Here is a 19,569-nt window from a genome sequence, read left to right as displayed (position 1 = left end):
ACTGCATTTTGATACCATTTCTCATGTACCAACCCGTCAAAAATTTAGAAATTTGAGAATACATTCTATTGATGAAGCTGTGGAGATATTTTATGTATTGCGGGTGAAATGCAAAATGGCAAAAGCCCGTTGGAAGGGAATTTGGTGATATTAATAGAACTACCTATGTATTTGTCCTTTGACACAGCCATCTCGCATCTATGAATTTACCATGAACTTACAGTCTCCATAATACAAAAACATACATGCGCACAATTATTCATCATAGCATTATTTGTAATTACAAAATGTTAAAAACTGTGTAAATACCCACACAATAAGAAATTGATTGAGTTAATATCACACACACATACACGGACACTGTGCAGGTATGTAAAAGAATACAAGAGTTCATCAGTTGATATGGAGTGATTTCCAGACTATATCATAACATTTTTAGAAAGCAAACAGCAAAACAGTACAGAGTATATATGGTATAATATTTCCATATCAGACAGAAGGGAAAATAAGGAAACATCTAAGTATTTGTTAATTTTACAATAAGAAACACAGTAAGGACATATAAGAGAACAACAACACTGGTTATCTACAAGCGTAAAAGAGAAAGTGAAAAATGTGAGAGGAAGTAACATTTCATCGAATATAGCATTTTCTACAGTTTCAAATTTTGGAATCATATCAATGCTCTACATAATTAAATAAAATTTTTAAAAGAATGAAAAAATAAAACCGCCGAATTTAATGCAAACAGACACAAATGAATCAACCATATATCTAAGGAATAAAATCTCCACTAAATAAAATAAAATAAAATAAAATGAAACAAAAATAAAAACACGAATCCAATTAACTTTATAAAGCAATTCTTCGACTATATATTCTCAGGCTAAAGAAGAAAAAGAAAAAAAGGAACTCCAAACATATCTTGAACTTTTAAAAATAGGTCTGATTTTAATTTCTTTGGGGTTTAACAAGTGTGACTATTTTGTAAATGCTATAATATTGAGCAAATGAATAAATATATTTATATTTCTACTGTGGAGGAAGGAAAGTACAACAATGGGTTGGGAAAGGCAAAATAAATCCCTTTGGACGTATCTATGTACGTATGTATCTATCTCCCACCTCCACCTCTGCCTGGAAATAATGACATTCTATTGGCAATGAACAAACCTAGCATTCAGAAAACTAGGTCCTTTTTTCTAAACACCATTCTCCACTAAAAGACAACAGGGAATCTTGGAGAAATAGCTAATTCCAAGGCTGGGCAGAGAAAATTAGGATGAACCTGGAATTTTTCTGTGCCAGAAAATTAAGAAGTGATCAAAAAGTGATGTTAGCATGCCACAATGACACAGGGATCAACTTGAAGGGGGATCCCTCTGGCCAAATCTGGAACAACTTGAACCTCTAATTAAATAAAGACATTAATGGATTAATACCCATAGAATAAAATAAGAACCCATGAATGCAAACTATCAATACAAATAAGTAAACAAATAAATTAAGGAGAATAGAAAAATTCTTCCTTACAGTAGAATTATCACTTATAAATATAGAAGAATAATAGATTTAGGAAGTTATTATTTTGCACTATCACAGGCAAGAAACAAATAATTGCTAAATTTAGAGGTGAAAAATTTGATGAAGAACAGGAATTCACATAGCCTCAAATTATCTTCCTCAAAACTACGCATTAATTACAAAAGGGAAAATAATCAGTTTACAGTAAATAAACCAGTCAACACATCAGCCAAGTGATCAAAATTATCATTATCACTAAGAGGGAACAAACATTGTGGGTGTATAGATGATACCTTAAGAAGGACACAGCATAACATACGTAGTTTTCCAGTCCCTAAATGCATAACCTAAATCTAAACACAAGGAAACACCAGCAAAACCCATGTGAAGAAAATTCAAATAAAATACCAGACCTATATTATTAAAAACAAAATAGTCAGTGTCCTGGAAAACAAAGAAAAGTTTAAATAAATGTTCTAGATTTAACCCTTCAAAATTAAATTTAATAGACATTTCAAGTAAATGCATACACAATCATGGATATGATTTTATACCAGTAAAAAATAGCCAGAAAGGATATATTGGGACAGTTGAAGAAAATAGAATGTGAAATATAGATAAAAATATACCAATGTTCAATTTCATGAATTTGATCATTTTACTATGGCTATGTAAGAGGAGCTCTTCATTCCTACAGAAATCGTATTAAAGCATTAAGTGGTAAATGACGCATGTTGTATGTATCCTCAGAAAAATATTAGACGTAGAAAAGTGATGAAGCAAATGGGACAAAATATTAAAAAATTGATGAATCTGGATAAAGGGCATTTGACATGCCTCGTTATTTTTGATTCAATGGTAAATATTTTGGATAAAAAATTATAATGATTCTGGAATATGTCATTTTTCTTTAGAGAGGGTTGATTTTTTTTGAACAACAGATGGCGTATCAGTGGACAGTGGATCAATTCCTCCCAGTGTTGATTCTGTTGAGTGCCATTATTAAAGGACTATTCTATATCGGTTTTGCTGTTACTTTTAGGTTGTAGTCTTTACTCCTAAAGTATGTGCCTTATACTTAAAGTGTGGCTTGACTCCTAGGGTGTCTCCTTCCTGGAGCCTCAACAGAAGACTTTTAAGTGTTTGAGAAGATTCTTCCAACATTCCAGGTCTTGACCTTCAACTTCTGTCTTCTCAGTACTATGTGAATGATGAGATTTCTGCTCAGTTTTTTTGCCTCCGGTTACCATTTATAGCTGGGCTTTAGTTTTAGCTTTTCTTTTTTCTTTTTCCTTTCCTTTCTCTCTTTCTTTCTTCCTTTTTCTTTCTTTCTTTCTTTCTTTCTGTCTCTCTCTCTCTCTCTCTCTCCCCCCCTCCCACCCTCCCTTTCTTCCTTCTTTCTTTCTATTTTCTTCCTTTCTTTTTTTCATCTTTTTCTTTCTTGTCTCATCTTTCACATGCAAGGATTAGGAATCAACCGACATCTTCAGGGAGATTAGTCTGAAAATTCTTTTTACTCGCTATTGTAGTTCCCTCATTTCAAGGATTTTGCTTCTCAAGTCCCATCCAATTTAGCAGCTTTAAAATCCTGCCATTGTTTTTCAGCCCTGTGAGACTGCTACTTTTTGCTTGGGTTCTGCTCCACTGTGCAGTGAATTGGAAAATGGCTTCAAGGAAAAGCCTGGGTGAATGTAGAACTCATCTTACGTGCTTCCATTGTCTCAAAGGTTATAGACCCTCAAACCCTGCCTGCTTTGGTTCCTCTCCAATGCTTTCAAATAGTTGTTTTATATGTTTTGTCTAGCTTTTATAATTTTTTTGGTGGGAGGATTTACCTGAAACAAGTTACTACACCAAACAAGTTTGGTGTAGTCAGAACCAAAACTTTGAAAATTGTTATTTGACTTCACATTTATTATTCTTATTTTAGGGATTCACCCATAGTATAGAGGTAGTAACAGCAGAACTACAGTTTAAATCCAGATCTTTTAATGACAAGTCATCTTTCAGTTATACCTGAAGTTTTATAAGTACTTATTATAAAAGTACTTGCAGAATCTACTGTGTATAAAATTCATTAGAATATATGTTATTTGTGTTAGGCTTATTAACCTTCATATATGCTACATATATATGTGTGTGTGTCCATATATGTGTGTGTGTGTGTGTATATATATATATATATATATTCTTCCAAGCACAGTAGAGCTCAGCATATATAAAATCTATTTCCAAGCATCCTATTCTAAAGTGCTATTACTTTTGTGATATGCATTTATTTGACATGACTGATGCTCTCAGGAGAGAATCTAGGGCAGAAGAGAACTTAAACTGTTAACTCAATATCAAAATTGCTAGGATGAGTCATTAACGCTAATGAAGAACGTGTTTTCTTTCCTTTTTATATTTTATTCACTCATGTAATAAATAATAGTCATAATAAAACTATAAAAGTGATAATGATGATTTGGGTGCTTGTATAATTTCACACTTCCAGAAGGGCTAAACCCATCCATGATTGGTTGTTTAAATTATATGTCTTAATATGGCACTTGGTATTTTAAAAAAGAAAATGTATTTTGAGAGAATTTCATACTAAAAATAAATCTGCCTCAATTAGAAAGCTTGGATCCTCATTCTCCTGCTCATTTAGCTTAACGAATGCCATTAGCATGGGCTGTTGATCATAATGGGTAAGCTATGACTTGCTTTCTCTCTCCCTTATGTTTTCTAATCCAGGAAAAAAAAATCCCCCATCCAGGTTGGGTTTTTATAAGCTTAGTCATTCCTCGTCGCAGAATAAGGATGATAATACAAAACAATTCATTTGGAGTCAATTTTGATAAGAACACAGTCAATAAATCTTTGCTTTCCAACTTATCATTTGTGGAAATTCAAACACATTGAAGAAGAATATGGATGATAATGTTTTAGAGTTTGGAAGATTAAATATATTTATAAAATATATAAAATATGTCTCTAACATATAATATATAGTTTTTTTTAATTTTATTTATTTATTTATTTATTGGCTGCATTGGGTCTTCGTTGCTGCGTGCGGGCTTTCTCTAGTTGAGGCGAGCAGGGGCTACTCTTTGTTGTGGTGCACGGGCTTCTCGTTGTGGTGGCTTCTCTTGTTGCGGAGCACAGGCTCTAGGCACACGGGCCTAAGTAGTTGTGGCGCACAGGCTCAGCAGTTGCTCAGTGGCATGTGGGATCTTCCCAGACCAGGGATCGAACCAGTGTTCCCTGCATTGGCAGGTGGATTCTTAACCACTGCACCATCAGGGAAGTCCCTATATTTTTTTATTTACTCTGACAAACTGATATAGACATATACATATATATATGTATATGTGTATGTGTGTGCGAGAGTGTGTGCATATTTATGTATGTATGTATAGCTACCAACTTATTATAACTTCAAAGCTTAACCCCTCTTATTCTCAAAAGGGATAAGTTCCCTTTAGGGAATAAAATAGTTTTTTAGGACAAGCTCTCTGATTCACCAATAGAGAATGTTAAGGGAAATTGTGCCACGATAATATGCCAGTGGAAGAGGGCTGAATAACACTGGCTAGATGACCAAATTTAAAGCATATGAACTTTGAAATGGCTTTCTGTTGATATCAGTTTACTTTCATAGTTTACTATATCAGTATAGTAGGTTCTAGAGGAACAAACTTATTGGTAGAAATTTCAGACCTGGAAGCTGGTACTACAGTAACACAGGAATGGTGCATTTTTGTCTCAGAAAAACCCCGTCAAACCAAAGTGTACCTTTCATATCAAGTATGGCTCAGAATTTTTGATATTCTATTTTTTCTGATGCAGGGGAATACTTTACAAGATTATTCAGAAGTACCCTAGGGAGACAACTGGGGAAATTGTCAACCTGTTGACAATACCAAGAAACAATAAGGGGTTTATAAATAATCTCTGTCTGTCATGTAGAGCCAAAAAACAGAAAAGCAGACAAAAAAGAAAATCATAAAAACAATTTCAGTAAGACATAAAAACATGACTCTTAACAGTATAGGTGAAGTCTGAATGTGGAAGAGTGAATAAACAGGAGGGAAAGAGTGTAAGAAGATGAAATAATAAAATAAAATACTAGAATAGAGTATAAAACACAGAGTTTACAAATAACAGGAGTAATAATGTGTATAAAGGGAAAAAAAAGTACAATGTAGCATAAATGCAAAATTAGGGAAACAAGGAATCTTATTCAGGTTTGTATTTAGCCCCATCAAAGCTCTTACGAGATTGCCAAGAGCTGGATGCTGAGATATTTGCTGTCCCCCAAATATCAGCTACAACAAGGACAGCTCATTTTCTCAAGTTAAAAACAAATATTCCAACTGGAGAATCATTAAAGGCTTGCTGACTGTCACTTTGAATTTACTTAATCCTTCAATGAAAACAGTTGGGATACTCTGCCTAAATCAAAAAGAGACTCCCTCTCCTTGGGAACGGCCATTACCATCTATCTCCTTGGCCCTTAGAGCCAAGCTTGTAAGTGTATTATGGACAATAGCATAAAACTCTAGAGCCATAGTGTCTGAGCTCAAATTCTAGCTTTGACTCCTACGCCTGTGTGATCTTTGATAACTGCTATCGACTGCATGTGTCTCCCTGAAATGAAAATCTTAAAACCTCATCCTCTGTATGATGGTATTAGGAGGTGGGGCCCTTGGCAGGTGATTAGATCATGAAGTGGAGCCCTTATGAACAAGAGATTAGTGCCCTTATAAAAGAGAACCCAGAGAGCTCCTTTTCCCCTTCTGTCTAGTGATGACACAGCAAGAAGTTGGCCATCTATGTCGCCATTGATCTGCTGGTGCCTCGATCTAGGATTTCTCAGTACCGAGAACTGTGAGAGTTCAATTTCTGTTGTTTATAAGCCATCCAGTCTATGGCATTTTGTTGTAACACCTCAAACTAAGACAATAAATATTCAATAATAATAACTGTTTGTGTTTCAGTGTTCTAATCTACAAAAAGGGAGCAATAAGACTGTCTCATAAGGTTGTTTTGACGATTAAATGTGTTGAGTAATGTAAAGTGCTTAGAATAGTGCATGACATATACTAAGCATTATATGCTTGTTAAAGGAGAAATAACAATTATATGTGCCTATTAGAAGTATTCTCTCATTTATTCAGTAAATGTTTATGGAGCATCTGCTGTTTGTCAGGCATTGTTCTGGCACTTCAGATTCTTTACCAACAAAACAGACAAAAATCTTTACTTTCTTGGAAATAGCATTCAGTTAGATGCATTCAAGTGAAACATTCTAGGTATAATTATGATGCTAATATCTAGTTATACTCTATTCCAACCTTTTTGGATGTATTATCAACCCTGACAAGTAGGTCCTGTTCCTAGTCCCATTTCAGAGATAAAGAAGCTGAGTTACAGAAATGTTAACTAAGATATATAATACCTATATGTGTTTAATACCCACCTTTCCTCCAATTTGTTATCTACATTTTATTAATTAATTATGTATTCACCTTCTCATTCATCTATTTATTTATTCAACGTATAGCTATTACTATTTTCTGGCAGACCCTGAGTTCAAAGCCAGACTCTGGCTGCAGAATCCCTGCTCTTAACTAATTTGTTTTGTTGACTCAATTAACAATTTGGTAAAGCTGGAAACAAACTCATCTATGTTGAGCTTATTATAGGTTTACAATTCCCATTCAATTTCCAATTCAAGAACATTACCTATGTAGTGTTAAATTTTTAAATACTTGAATAAATTGATATCATCTAAATAGTTTTCTTCATTCTTTAACACAATACATTAAAATGGTCTCAATACCCTGTCAACTCTACCTTCTAAATATTTCTTGAACAAATTGTTACTTCCAATTTCCAACCCTATTACCTTAGTTTATGTTCTCATCACCCTCAGGTTAAGAGAAGTATGTTTAAATATAGAGAACAGACTTGTGGTTGCCAAGAGGGAGGAGAGGTGGGGTAGGGAAGGATTGGGAGTGGGGGATTAGCAGATGCAAACTATTATATATAGGTGAATAAACAAGATCATACTGTATAGCACAGGGAACCATATTCAATAACCTGTGATAAACCAAAGTGGAAAAGAATATGAAAAAGAATATATAGGTATAACTGAGTCACTTTGCTGTACAGCAGAATTAAACACAACGTTGTAAATCAATTATACTTCAATAAAATTATTTAAAAGGATAGAATAATTGAGAAAAAAAGAGAGAAGTATGTTTAGATCACATCAATTTCTTAACCAGTCTCATTCTCTACATACTTCTTTCATAATATTCCTCAAAATCATGTGTCTGATCATGTTTATCTTATATGTATAACCCTTAGTGAACTCTTCAGCATGCATTGAATCCCAGACTCATTACAATGACACACAAACCCTTTCATTATGTTGCTATCACCTAGTTCTCTAACAGGGCTCTTGGCTTGGAATGATATTGGTCCTTCAAAATATTACTTAGATGTTCCCTGTTATTAGTCAGGGTTCTCCAGAGAAGCAGATATATAGATATAGATCCTATTGATTCTGTTTCTAATATCTTTACGTTTCTAAATACCTATCTTTCCTCCAACTTATCTTTTACTTATTATTTATTCACCTATTCATTCATTCACTTACTCATTCATTCATTCATATATATAAAGGGCTTTATTATAAGAAATTGGCTCATGTGATTATGCAGGCTGAGAAGTCCTACCATCTGCAATCTGTAAGCTGAAGATCCAGGAAAGCTGGTGGAATAATTTGAAAATCTGGGAGCAGGAGAGCCAATGATGATGTATATTCCAGTCTGAAGGTCTAAACACCAGGAGCACTGAGGTCAGGAGAAGATCAATGTTCCAGCTCAATCAGTCAGGTAGAGAGAGAGTGAAACCTGCCTTCCTCTACCTTTTTTTCTATTCAGGCCCTCAACAGATTGGAGGTCTCCCACACTGGGGAGAGCAATCTGCTTTACTCAGTTTACTAGTTCAAATACTAATCTCTTCCAGAAACACTTCACAGACATACCCAGAAATAATGTTTAACAAGCTATCTGGATATCCTGTGATCCAGTCAAGTTGACACAAAAATTAACTATCACATTATCTCTTCAGAAAACTTTCCCTGGTCAACCTATTTATACATCCCCCACCAAGATTTAGTACTCCCTTCTTGGTCTATATCCGCAGCTTGCATATTTTCCCATTTTGTCCTAATTAATCAGTATTTACTATTTATTTGTTTACACATATGAGTCCCTTACTAGAAGGATTCTGTTTCTAATACCTATATGTTTTTAAGTGATTATCTTTCTTCCAATTTACCTACTCTTATTTATTTATTCACCTACTCATTCCTGAAGGGAAGCCCTGTAGGGCAAGTTTTGTGCCTTATTCATTATCCTATCCTTAGGCTTAGCACAATATTTGCTATAGACTAGTTGTTCAATAAACACTTAAATTATATTAAACATTGTCAATTTGAACATTGAGGAAAATCTAAAATTGGCATCCTATAATGCAGTTGTCCCATTAGCCATTTGCTCCTTTTTACTTATTTGATCATTACTCACAAGTTGGTGTCCAAAAAAACCCACTGCTTTTCCTGTCAAGGGATTTAATTGCTTTCTTTTCTCAGATTGACATTGTAACAAATGGATATTTGGTAGATCTTCCCATCTGGCAGTTTTCAGACAAATAAATTAGAAGAGAAACTGAAACAACTGAAGTCTCATCATCTTTGCCCATCTCACACTTATTTGAAAAACTTAATAACCAGAGCCAATTTATGGAATAAATAGCTTTAAGGAAAGTATGTGCAATACTAAACATTGTCATCTCTAGGATTTCACATCCTGTAAAGAGTCCAACCAAGAAAACTACTCTGAGATTACAATCAGAGGGTACTTAATGCAGGGAACTGGTTACACAGGTAATGAAAGAACTGAGACACACAATGGAAAATCTGTAAGATGATTCAGAGATTAAGAAGCAGAAAACCATTACTGGCCCTAGGTCTGAGTGGGAAAGCGAAAAGGCTGTACTCAGGGATCAGAATCAGCTGGGGGAAGTTGCAACCATGGAAGGAGATGGAGATTTGGAGGAAGAACAGCTATTGTTGAAGACACCAGTTCTGATAGAGAGGGAGGCACATATCCTGGATTCTTCCTTTCTCTCCCTGCCTACTCCCCTGCCAATGCCTGCCACTGACCAAATCCAGGGGGAAAGCAGCTGACATGGAGCCTGAGAAATGCAGCCTGTAGTAACTATCCTTTCTGTGACACTCAGCAGGGCATAGAAATTTTCAGAAGTGAATATGAGGGCAAAGCTGTCCAGGACTATGATTGTCTAAGGGATATGATGTCATTTGTGTATTAAACTTTTAAGATCGGACCATAGGTTGCTTCTTTTTGGGTAACTATTTTTAGAGCATGTCAGTAAACAGAATATATAACTTGAAAATTCTTTTGAGGCTTATCAAAACATTTTGTGATAGAGTCATACATGGATCTGACCAAAAAGATAAAGAGAATTTTTTTTCCAGAAAACTGTGGTCACTTGAGAGAGTGTTAGCCTATATTCATTTATCTGACCAATTAATTAACACTTTAGGAACTGATTTTCTTCTGATTACATTAGGAGAAAGTTTGGCAACCATGTGTCTAAGTTGTGGGGAAAAGGGTGGAAGAAAGAAAGATTATAACAAGAGTAACAAGAATGAAAAGATTAGGATGGTGGCTCCTTGGACAGAAAGCTGGGAAGCAGCACAGAAGTTGGGAGAGGAGAATAAAAAGGGAAATGAGGACCACTGAAAGCCACTGCTTCCAAGTGTGGTCCAGAGCAGTTCCTGGGTGATTCTCAGACTTAGTTTCTGTCTGGGCTTGGTAGCAGCTTCAGCTTCTCTTTAGGAAGGAAAATATAGCAACAAAAATTTGAGTAAAAACTAAACTGTTTGTATTGAAGCTCAGTTCGCATAACTAAATGCAGATTCTGTTTATTTGGTTTGGGGCATAGGGTATTGGTGGAAACTGAATAAGGTCAAGAGTCTTCTCTAAGCAAACTCTGGACCCTGCTGCAATCTCTGCTTTTTATTTCTTTGGATATATAATGCCAAGTCTACACTGATGTATTTTTCCTCATTTGAATCAAACAGGCTTCTTTTTTATTTCATCTCTCATATTATCTTGCATATGTTACTTTTTTTCCAAAATGAAAAATAAATTCAACATTGTAGTCAAACATCTTCATTAATCTTTAATGCCCTGACGCAATGTAGTACAGAAAGCATGGCTTTTTTTTTTTTTTAAGAATAGTAAAAATGCCATTTAAAAGATGTTTCTTAACTAAAGCTCTATAAACTTTCTTTGATTTATACCCTCATCTTGGTAAATTTAGACATCGTAAAAATGGAAAAATTTTATTAATATGTAGCATCTTGATCATGAAGACGAAATTTAATGAATTACATATTCATCTTCATATTAATGAAAGTACATGGAAATGTATAAATCAAACCAAAACACTTCCAGAAAACATAATATAAATGTCATCTTGTTTGGTTGGTTAGTAGCATTGTGAAGAGGATTTTTTTGTCAAGTTTGTTGTTGTTATTGAGGATATGAGAAGCAGGGATCTGGAATAGGTAATACTCATGTGAAATATTCTGTTTCAAAATATCTTCTAAATATGCCTCCATTTGTAAACATTTTGGAATTAATAAGATTCTCTTTTAAAATGTAAATACCATATGGGAATATGAAATCGTTTTTGTATTTACACATCATATAATAATTCTATTAAGATAAGGTCTTCGGGTTGAAAGAGTACAACTTTATTTGGAAGCTTCAAGTAATATAGGATTTACTATAAGGGTATCCACAAAGAGAAACTCAGAAAATGAACAACTGGGACACAGGAAGAGGAACTCTAGGGAGGATCCTGGTATTGGCAAATGGGTGTTTATTCTAGTGCACTTCCTTAGTTTTATTCTTTTTCTACTCTCCATTACTACTAATCATTTGTCTTATGTTGTACTTTCTATTTTTCTCTGTATCTCATAGGTTTATTCATCAGAGTTGCTGCTTCCCAGTCTTATTCATATTTGGGATTCCCTGATAAATTTGGGCCCAATCACCTCATGATCCTTCTCACATCCTTTCAGCTTCAGCAATTTCTACCTGTGCCATTCTTTTGCTATATTCTTAAACAAAATCAATCCATTTGGTTAGTCTTTTCAGGCCACTTGGAACACTGCTCTTGGGTTAGCTATCCATCTATGATACAGTTATGGTCAGAAACCAAGTGTCCCAAATTTAGACAAAATCACCAACACAAACTAGGTTTCCTAGTCGTTTTGGTGTTGGTTGGAAGGGTGGGTTGTGGTGGTGGTTAAATAATCGTGTCATTTGTTTTAACAAAGACAAGATTTTCCCTCTGCCCTAGCTTATTTCAAATTCAGTCATGGAAGAAAGAGAAATGGCTTTCTGCCTCTAAAACTTCAATATCATACATTTTAGTCAAGAAGAATATCTCTAATTTTGCAAATGAAGAAAGTGAGGGTCAAAGAAATTAAGTGACATGTGCCCTATTGTATAATTTGTTACTGGCATAGCTGTGACTAATACCTAGGAGTTATATTTCTTGTAGTATACTAAGCTATTTCCAATTCCTCATTCATTTGCAAATGAGTAACAGAATTTTTTTATTTTTTATTTATTTATTTTTTGCCTGTGAATGAGCAGTCCCTGCACTAAGCCTGTTTAATGTAATTCTGCAGATTGTGGCTGACCAGAGCTTTGGGGAAGGCATTAATGGATAGGCTTAAAACTTCTGAACAGCTTGTAACCAGTTTGCATTTTGAGGTACTGATACCCACAAAACATGTTTCTTGCCGAAGGCTTTGTTTTCTTTCTGGCTATAGAATATGAAAATAAAGATAGAAAACTTGGCTAGAGCCAAATAATACCAGCTACTTTCTTTACCTAAGATACACTGCATAACCCAGATTCTATTTTTCTATTTCTGAGTTATAATCATACCAACAATACCACTACTTAGAAAGTAATTCACGTATTTCAAGGAGTGAAAAAATTATATAGAGATGGTAAGAACTTTTTTTTTTCTGAAAACAAGGTCTTTGGATTTCAGAAACTAATGAAATATGATGGTAAGTGAGAACAGCTTGATCAAAGCTGTTGATGCTGACTTGGTAAAAGTGAAAAGCAGTCTGGTTTCAGAGTATCTTTTGTCTTTCCCCACCCTTTCAAACACTACCCAAGAGACTTTATATTAAAGTTTATGAATTTGAGGTATTTGTCATATATGGATTCAGGTGACTCCTGAAAGATGAAGTTTAGTAAGAGAGCAGAACTTTTTAATGATCTACTTAACAAAGAAAAAGGGAGATGAGAGGAAAATATTTAACGGACGAAAAGAAAAAAAGGAAGGGATGGGCAAAGAGAAGAGGAAGGGAAAGAAGGTAGGCAAAATTCTGTTTCAGAAAGTTTCAAGAAATAGGTAACAGTGATGTTGGCCAAGTGCAACTTGGACATGATGTGGTGCAGTAGCTTTCACCTCACCTTTTGTATTTACAAATCATTTCCAAGGCAATTATAATGGAAGCAAATGTATATAAAATGTGTATGTTAATTGGTACTTAGCAGAATACTTCCTACTTAAAGGTATGATATTACACTTAGAAACAGTTATGTTCTTGATTCTCTTGGAGAATGAAGAAAAGAAATACAAGGGGAAAGAATGTTATTGTTAATACATTTCAAAAGAAAATAGTAATTACCTATCTCAGTTATGTTTCTATTGACTACCACTTATAGTCATGTTCAAATACCATGAAGTAGACATTTTCCATGGAGAAAAAGGAAGAAAAATCATGTTATGATGCTAGGTACCAGCTCTCTATGACAAGACCCATTTTTCCCTAAGTGAGTATGATGCAAGTTAAACATTACAAAGATTCTATAGTTATGCTTCTTGTGTTAGAAGTGGGATGGGTGCACTGCAGCCAGAGAACCCAAATTATAACTTTGAGTTAGGAATTCTGAATGTGAAATCAGAAATCATTAGAGAGTATTGCATCTCTGAGATAAGTTTAGAACACGACCCAAATATCCAAGATATTTAATAAAAAAATTTTAAGTGATCTCTTCACTCTAACTGCTGGCTGGTTTTGTTCTTGGCATCATTTTTCCTAGTTTTGTTTGTTTGTTTGTTTTTGTTTTTTAGTTTTTTTGGGTTTTTTTCTGAGCATTATGGAAAGGAGCCAAAGCTCTAAACCGGAAGGGTTAATTGTTCACCATTGAAAATGGATGATCTATTCCATCTGGGCTGACAAACAGAACAAAAGAACACAAGTCATTCAATCAAATGTTAATAAAAAATAACTTCCTCTTGTTTGAGATAATATCTTCAGACTTAAGTTTGCCCTTTAGCTTATATAAGTTACTAATAAAATAAAAATTAATTCTTTATGATTTCTATTATTAATAAAAGTAAAACAAATTTAAAAGATTGATAATTGGGTTAATTTAATAAATAATAATGGTAAAATAATTTATTGTTCATTGTAGTTACATTCTTGCCAATATTTAAACATACTTCATAATTATTTTTATAAATGAATGAATCAGTAGCATAGGAATTCACTCATTCAACTCAGTTGTATTCCCTTCCCAAATTTGATTATATTGTTTCTGTCTTCATTTGACTGTTAACTGTAGTCTCCTCCTCCTCCTTTTTCTCTTGTTCTTTCTCCCCTTTCTCTTGCCTCTCCTTTTCCTCCTCCCTCCAAACTTGTTTCAGATTTTGATGGTTTTGAACACATAAATTATCCCATTGCAAACATTTATCAATGGCTCATTATTCTTTCTGATAGTAGATCTTGACACTCGTAGCAGGATTAAGACAAAAAGAGAAAAAATAATGTTATTATAAAATGATATTGTTAACAAATCAATTTTCTTGGTTGTTTTGATTGGTGTAGGCGCTATTCAAATTCCAACTTTGAGAAGCATTTTTGAGTCAGAAAGAAAAATTTTACTGCTGTGTGAACAATCCATCTATAGATGATTTTAAAAGATATCAAGAGTTAAAAATTGCAAATGTAGAACATCTCAATCATTTATAATTACTTAACAAGGTTTTTAAAATGAAGCTGCATTTCAGAATTTTGAAAGCTTAACTGGAAACAACACAAAATGCTGTATTTTCATTGTCTCAGGTTGAGGGAATGGGTAAGACGGTTTTGTGATTAAAAGAGTTAAGAATTCTGCATAAGGCTTGAACAGATGAAGTTTTTTGGGTTTTTTTTCTTGTAAGTTATCAAATTCTCCTTTGCAAATGGACCATGGTATCTGCCCTTTTAAATTTATGATGGATGCTACACAATTAACATTATCATGACAACTGAAATGTGAAAGCAATAGACCTACAAAAAGTAATTGGAATAAAAAATACTGGCATTTTTCAAGTGCAAGAGTAGAAAATATTCTAACTCAGCAACTGATCTTTTTTTTTAACCTTCACTTAACATATAAATTTGTTTTTACTATTTAATGGATTTCTTTTTTCTTATTTAATGTCAATACAATTATATTATTCTGGATAAATTTTTGTTTCCTTTCTCTATGAGAATAAGTAAGAATAGCTTCATGAAAAATAAATTCAGCAAATATTAGTTGGTTTACTTATTTTACTTTATATTAGTCACCTTTTTTAAAAAAATTATTTTTGGCTGCGTTTGGTCTTCCTTGCTGCGTGCGGGCTTTCTCTAGTTGCGGTGAGCAGGGGCTGCTCTTCGTTGTGGTGCACGGGCTTTCTCATTGCGGTGGCTTCTCTTGTTGCGGAGCATGGGCTCTAGGTGCGCGGGCTTCAGTAGTTGTGGCTCGAGGGCTCTAGAGCGCAGGCTCAGTAGTTGTGGCACACGGGCTTTGTTGATCTGGGGCATGTGGGATCTTCCTGGACCAGGGCTTGAACCCGTGTGCCCTCCATTGTCAGGAGGATTCTTAACCACTGCACCCAGGGAAGCCCTATATTAGTCACCTTAATTCATGACTGTTGTTACCTTTAAGAATCAATATTTTATTGGACTACCAAAAGAGATAGCTATGTCAGCTTTAGCATTATTCACTTTCATTCTATGTGCTTTTGTGGATTCTCATAAATAAGCTTTATGACCTATATTTAAGAGTGCATATTATTGTTGTTATTTTTTTTAGTACCTTTACCTTGTAGAGCATACTGGGATTTTGCATTTCAGCTTTACTTTCCTTAAGTAATTTTTGGCATTTTATGCCTTTCCCTTTAAGTCTAATTCATATTAGCAATTAGAATTTGAAGAGAATTGAATGACTCCAGAATTTTAAAATTTTTTCCCACTTTCTAATAACAGCAATAATAAATGTGCTATAATTTTAAGAGTTTATGTATATTTATATTTCTGGACAAAGATTCTTAGATTCTAATTTCATAAAAGTTTTGATTATTTAGTTTCTCAGATCAGATTTGATGATATAATATAATTTCTAGTCTATATTCAGTAAAATCATATACTGTGAGTGGAAAAGGAACAGGAAGCATGCTTTGGAAATCAGCAATAGTGAAAGTCAGCGTGGAAAAATCTCTAAGCTTGCAGTTATGCCTTTAGAGTTCCAACTCTAGCTCTGTTATTACCTATTATCTAGGTGGTAAACGTGATACATTTATGGAGCTAATTTGAATAAACTTTCTAATCCTGTGTATTTTATACAATTGTTGTGTTGATGATTTTAAATAATTTTTTTAAAAGAGCTTTGTTCAATCAAAAGAATTACGCACTATAAAATTATCTATATTATTAAACAGCATAAAAAAGCAAGGTAAGCTAGAAATAAGAATAGCAAAATATGTCCAATAAAGGAAATTGCCATAGAGAACGCTCAAGAAAAAAATGAGTCACTTGTTTATGAGAACTAAGAGGTATCTTGTCACCATCAGGATACAAATCAAAATAATGATGACTATGGGCCATTTTTAACATAAGTGTAGTTATAAGTTAAGAAAACATTTTTTCTCCTGTTAAATATTAGTCCAAGTAAACTGATCTTACTTTTTTTTTTTTTTGGCTGTGCCTCACACCATGTGGATCTTAGTTCCCCACCCAGGGATAAAACCCGTGCCTCCTGCATTGGAAGCACAGAGTCTTAACCACTGGACCACCAGGGAAGTCCCTAAACTGATCTTTGAAAAACCATTATGCTATAGAGATTTTGCTGCATTGACAGGAAAAATCTTCTCATGACCAGTGTAAAGACAAGTTCCCAAAAATGTTAGTGTCTCCAGGAAGTTAACCTGGACTTTACCTTTCCACGTCTGTCATTGACAGCTATGATGTGTATGCCCTCACGGTAAAGTTTAGCCATCCTTTCAAACTTTTGTTAAAAGAGTACAAGATATTAGTTGCAATCTCTACAATTTCACATAAATCTGAAGATAGAATTCACAAGGTTTTCTATTTTTGTGTAGACAAATGTCCAGATTTTAGGCACTGTTAAAAAAAATCTGCTTGCTACTCTGTAGCAGTTCTCAGGCTCATAAACATTTTCTAGACCATAATGTTTTTGATGTGTTGTTTTAGGAGCTTCTAATCAAAGCATGTTATAGTCTTATACTTTAGCATGTATTTTTAAATTTAACAAAGGGAGAATCTAAATTTACAAGAAAAAAAAAAAACACATGGGATTAATAGACAAAACAGAACTTTTAAGGGTATCCAATTGACAGCACCAGCATAATAGCACTATTGGGCTGTATTAAGGCAGTTTTTCTGCACTAATGAGTAGCTACCATTTCATGGGTGGAATATCCACTATAAGCTTTGGGACCTATGGGTGGGTAGTAACGCTGATTAATTTACCAATTCTCATTCTCTGCATGTTGCTAGAAACTGCTTTCTTTTTCTCCATTCCAGTAAACACTTAATATTAAGAACTACAGTGTTTCATTGTCAAAATAAGGGGAAACTGGCCTTGGGCCACATTTGTAAATCTACACTCGAGTACAGCATCAATCAAATCTTACCCGAATGCCAGTGTGCATCTGGGTATTACAGATGTTCAGTAGAGTCACTCATCTTCTTTCCACAAAAACAGATCTAGGGAAAAATTTTAAAACAAAACAAAAGATAAAAACAGAAGAAATAAATTTTATATTACAACTCTACTTCATCTACCAACAATAAGTTGTAGACTTATATATGAGTCTGTGCTATTTACAGATTATTACTTGTACACATTTAAGCATATTCAGAGTTCTGTTTCTCTACATGTTTCCATTTCATTACTTTTTCATTTATTCTAGATATTCACATGACTAAATATGAGAGAGTTGTTACTCTGAAACTACTCTATAGTACAACGGACATTGCCTTTTACTTTGTTGAATGTTTTTTGCTTGAACTGGTTAGAATATTTAGAGCACTGGTTTTAATGTACTGGCTTGACATGAAGTGACACTAAAATGATGTCCCCGAGGCCTTATGTTCATTCAACCGAGTTAAATAAAGTTCTTGTTCTTAAAATGAAGAAAATGTAGATATCTGCAATATTCTCTGAAGCTTACTTGAAAATATTTAACTACTTTAGATAACACCTACATTCTTTTAGATTTATTCTATGTTTTCCTACTAATTAACATATGTAAGTATTTTTTAATGTCACCTTTAGGTCCAAGAAAGAATGGCAAATATTTTCATTTTTCTTTTTAAAATGATTTTTAGTCAAATATTACATTTCCTACATTAGGTGGACTATATTATAGTTTACATTTGCTTAAAACTCTTCCATAAATATTATATAGGATACAGCAGAATTGACTAAGAGTACATATATTTATAGTCTCATAGTACAAATACTGAAAATGAACACATATGGTAAAATATTTGTAATTAATTTAACTAGATTATTAGCAAATCACATATAGACACATTGGTTCTAAAAGAGATTATTTTCCCAGATTAAAAAGAGTAAAAAAAAAACCCACCGTGGTATTCAAAGAAAAGGTTTCATGGTAAAATATTTCACAAAAATAATTGTTATTTTAACTTCCTACTATTTCTGGTCACCAGCACAGTTCATAAGGTGACCAAGGATTACATCACTTCTTAACAATGGCCTGACAAATTATGCATAGACTTTTTAGAAGCTGGTGACATGAATTGAGAAAAAAAAGAAAGCATCATTCTTAGTAGCATTTTTTAAATTTAATGCCCTTAACTATGAATATTTTTTAAACTTAGAGACCAGAGAATTTATCATAGAGAATACAAATATAATAAATGTATATCAATTTGCTTAAAAGAAGTGACTATTCAGACAAGGTCTTCTACCCACTTGGGTCTACTCAAATTTCACACATATTTTTTTTTTCATATTTTGTTTTAATGAAACAACACTTCTGGCAAGTCCTGTGTTTAATTTCCTAATATGTACAAAACCCTGCTATTTGAATGGCAGATTCACCAGCCAGAAGCTGGCTCTGAACATGTCAGATATATTGGCACAAGCAGAGCTCAGGTGCTGTTGGAAGTCCCTGCCAGCGGGTCAAAGTCAGCTCAGAGTTGGAATCAGAGCCAGGAATTATATCTGGGTCATCAGGCACTGCGAGCAATCATTGCAGCAGGATCAGATTTCAGACAAGTAGTCATAGTCGATGGCCTGTCACAGGTGTGCTTGGTAGACATGAGTGCATAGGGGGTGGTAAGAAACATAAAGCAAGCAGTCAATCAGTGTTGATCTCTTTCTGCTTTTTGTATCTTTTACATAAACACTGGCCAATCACAGAAGACGAAATGTGGAGTCCTAAGTCTGTGAGCTGCCCACAATTGATAAAACGATACATGGTAACAAAAATTGCTCCCAGATTAATAAAAACAGATATTTTTATAATACCACAGCTTACTTCTGCTTTTCTGTGCACTCCGATTTTACACTTTAAACTGCGATATTTAAATTTTCGTTTCTTTCCTTTCTTCATACTTTA

The 19,569-nt window shown here is 34.0% G+C and overlaps 1 long non-coding RNA gene across 1 annotated transcript in view; it reads right to left on the bottom strand.

The window, feature by feature from the left end:
• The window catches only part of LOC309632179, a 499,606-nt gene that overhangs the window by 211,916 nt on the left and 268,121 nt on the right, over positions 1 to 19,569 (bottom strand). The window contains exon 5 of the long non-coding RNA XR_014246773.1: positions 17,611 to 17,683. This is a non-coding gene — a long non-coding RNA (uncharacterized lncRNA). The remainder of the gene's footprint in view (positions 1 to 17,610; positions 17,684 to 19,569) is intronic.

This window comes from Balaenoptera borealis (genome assembly GCF_965194805.1).
Source record: "Balaenoptera borealis genome assembly, chromosome: 7".
Taxonomy (NCBI): domain Eukaryota; kingdom Metazoa; phylum Chordata; class Mammalia; order Artiodactyla; family Balaenopteridae; genus Balaenoptera; species Balaenoptera borealis.
Note: the sequence above shows the minus strand (reverse complement) of the source record. Positions and strands in the feature narration are given on the sequence as shown.